The sequence below is a fragment of the Galeopterus variegatus genome, unplaced genomic scaffold, assembly GCF_000696425.1.
Source record: "Galeopterus variegatus unplaced genomic scaffold, G_variegatus-3.0.2 Scaffold2405, whole genome shotgun sequence".
In the NCBI taxonomy this organism is placed as follows: Eukaryota; Metazoa; Chordata; class Mammalia; order Dermoptera; family Cynocephalidae; genus Galeopterus; species Galeopterus variegatus.
The window spans coordinates 141411-145130 of NW_007728516.1; positions in this window are offsets into that span (position 1 = coordinate 141411).

A 3720-nucleotide genomic window follows, 5' to 3' on the forward strand; every position below is an offset into this window, starting at 1 on the left:
CAGACTGCGCCACGAGCCTGCGCGCCCCGCCCCGCGCCGCCCCGCCCCCTCCCAGCCTCCTTGTCCTCCTTTCATTCATCTTTCCCCAGCTACGCTCTACCCGGCACCGTGAGGCTGAGCAGCCCAGTAGGGATGCGCTCTCTGGCCTTGTGGGCCCTCAGGGCGTTGGTGGTTGCCAGCGAGGGAGGGGAGGGCCACCGACTGGGTCCCGTCTCTCTCTCGAGGCCTGCAGTGAGGGCATGCGGCGCTGGGGGAAGGCGATGGCCCTTGTCTCAGGCCTCCGCAGGCTTTGCAGGGCGCCAGTGAGCGGGACGTCGGAGAGGAGCGACCCGCTGCCCGGGTGCCAGGGGTGTGCTCAGCTGCTTGCTCTTCCCAGTGCTGGCGACCTACGCTGGCCCTGCCCTGGCCAGAGTCCAGGAGGGGCACAGCTGAAAAGGATTTTGGCAGAGTCAAGTGACCAAAAAAGTTGGGCTGTCCACTGCAGCACTGGAAGGGTGGAGCACGCTGTCTAGAGGTGGACAATTCTAGAATGCTGGACCTGGGTAGGGAACAACTCTATCTCCTCTAGACCACCTTCTCACTTCATCTCACTGCCCAGGAAACTGAGCGGAGTTGAGTCAGGCGCCCAAGCTCACCTGGTGAACATGAGACAGCCCAGCCCAGAACCCGGCCCCAGTCATCAGGTTTCCGTAGACAGCTCTAGGCAGGACTCTGGACCAGTGGCCTGCAAAGTGGGGAGCACTCACCCCTGGGTGCAAAACAATTACCTGGGGAGGGAAGAAAATATTAGAATTTTTATTTCTAGTGAGAAAGAAGCTAGGCTTTTTCAGTACTGAATGTTCAGATGGCGTCCTCACTGTGTTGGTCAGATAGTCCCAAGGAGGTATGAAGGTCCTCAGAGGCTGTACAGCAACATTTTTGCTGTTTGTTGCTTTCCTACAGGGTATATGTCAGGCAGGGGCCTGGCAGGAAATGGAAGGCACATATGGTAGTGGTAACTGAGGGGATGTTTACAATGGACTGGGCAAGGTTCAGGGAGACCAGCAAGGACTGGCACGGTTGCAGGGGGTGGCAGCAGTGGCCAGCCCAGTGTGAAGGGGCTTGGAGAGGGTCCCTGGAGGACAGAGGCTTGCCTGATAGGAGCTGTACTAGAGGGATGCAGCCAACTTTTGGGGACCCAGGTGGAGGTGCCCCAGAACAATCATTCTGATCTTACACTCCTGCACTCCAACTTCTGCTGTTGCCTCCCATTAGCCAAACCCACCCGAATGCCAGAGGGCAGGGAAGTGTTGATGCTGTGCCCCCAGTGCAGGGTGAAGAAGGGCACAGAGTGGGCCTGGAGGGGCCGAGTACCTGTGCCAGGTTAGCTGAGTGATGTTAACCAGTGTTAACAAAATGAAACCTCACAGAATGGACTCATGGCTGAAAAAGATTCCTGCAAAGAAAGCACAGACAAGATGATGCTAATGCTGCAAGACGACTTGGTAGGAGCTCCTCGTCAGCCCCAGTTCCAGGTGAAACATCGGCTCTGACATGTTCAGTCACATTGCTTGTACAAGCGATTAAGTCTTTTTTTTACTGAAAGCAAAAAGGATTATAGTGCTTTCAGTAAACAAAATCATTCAAATATTGTTTCTTTCCTCTTTAGAGTGCTCTTCTGAGACTGCTTTTGCGTGTTATGTGAGGAACATATTTTATTATTTGTATAGCCAAATATGTATACTTTATAAGCGACTGTGTGTACGTGTGTGTTTTTGGGCACGAATCTTAATTTGGGTGCAAATTAAGACCTCTGGCTTACCTTAAGTGTAAGTTGCCCATTTGCCATGCAAGTGGCAAATATATATTTTGTGTTTGCTCAAAGATATTTTACTGATGGGTTTCATGATCGGAGTTTTCTAGATGAGGGGTCAAGAGCCCCATGGGAAAGGCTCACTTACTCCAGGCCAATGATTAGGATATGTCTGAACTTACCAAATTGGTGGCTGGCTGAACACAAGCTGGTGACAAGCAAGTGGCTCCTCAGAGACGCTGCCACAGGATGAGCCTAAGACTATTGCTGAGGGCAGGGGCCAGAGCTTGAGCTGTCCTATTCGAGGGACACAGAGAGCTGACATCAAAGTGTTCCTGTGGTTAGACACAGTCTGCCGCCTCCTCGCCCACTCTGGTGACCTCACCCAGACATGTGGCTCAGTGACTCCCCGTAACTCCCTTGACCTCTCCTCGAACTGTAGACACAGGACCCAAATGTCTACTTGGCATCTCCACTTGGATGGCAGATGGGCACACGTCCAGTCAGAGCTCTTATTTTGTGCCCAGACTGGTTCCTCCCCAGGTGTTTCTCATCTCAGTGAGTGACATCACTGTCATCCGGCAATTCAGGCCAAACTGCAGGTGTCCTTGACTCCTCTCGTTCCCTCTCCCAGCTCCCTGCATCTGATCTATCAGCAGATCCTACTGGCTGTAGTACAAAGTCTATGCAGAATCCACCCCGTCTCCCCCGCCTCTGGTCTAGCTGGGTGTTTACCACAGCAGCCTCCAGAGGCACGTCCTGCTGCCTCTCTTACCCATCAGAGCCCCTGAGCATGTGGGTCAATGCGTGACATTCCCTCGCTTTCTAAATCCAAAATCCTTACTTTGGCCCTTACAAAATCCCTTACTTTGGGATTTCTATTCTTTTTTTTTTTTAAAGATGACTGGTAAGGGGATCTTAACCCTTGACTTGGTGTTGTCAGCACCATGCTCTCCCAATTGAGCTAACTGGCCATCTCTATATAGGGATCCAAACCTGCAGCCTTGATGCTATGAGCACCACGCTGTCCCAAGTGAGCCACAGGCCAGCCCCCATGGGCTTTCTATTCTATTCCATTGGTCTATTAGTCTGTCTTTAAGTCAGTAACACACTGTTTTAATTACTGCAACTCTGTAATATGTTTTGAAATCAAGAAGTATGAATCCTCCAACTTTCTTCTTCTTTTTCAAAAATTTTTTGGTTATTTGGGGTCCCTTGAGATTCCATATGAATTTTAGGATGAAATTTTCTATTTCTGTAAAAAATGCCATTGGGATTTTGATAGGGATTGTGTTGAATCTATAAATTGTTTTGGGTAGCATGGACATCTTAACAATATTAAGTCTTCCAATCATCAGCATGAGATGTTTTTCCATTTAATTGTGTCTTTAATTTCTTTCAGCTATGTTTTTTAGTTTTCAGTGTACAGATCTTTCACCTCCTTAGGTTTATCACTAAGTATTTTATTCTTTTTGATGCTACTGTAAATGGAATTGTTTTTCTTAATTTGTTTTTCAGATTGTTCATTGTAAGTGTGTAGAAATGCAACTGATTTTTTTGTTGTTGTTGTTGAGTCTTTTTTTTTTTTTTTTTGGCAGTTGGTTGGTACAGGGATTGAACCCTGAACCTTGGTGTTATCAGCACCATTCGCTAACCAACTGTTTTGTTGTTGAATCTTTAGGGTTTTCTAGGTATAAGGCCATGTTACCTGTGAACAGAAACAATTTTACTTCTTCCTTTCCAATCTGTATGTCTTTCATTTCTTCTTTTGCCTAATTGTTCCAGCTAGGATTTCAAATACTGTGTTGAATAAAAGTGGTAAGAGTGGGCATCCTTGTCTTATTCGTGATCTTAGAGAAAAAGCTTTCAGTTTCTTTTTTTTTTTTTTTTTTTTTTTTTTCCGTGTCCGGCAACAGATCGCACCCCCC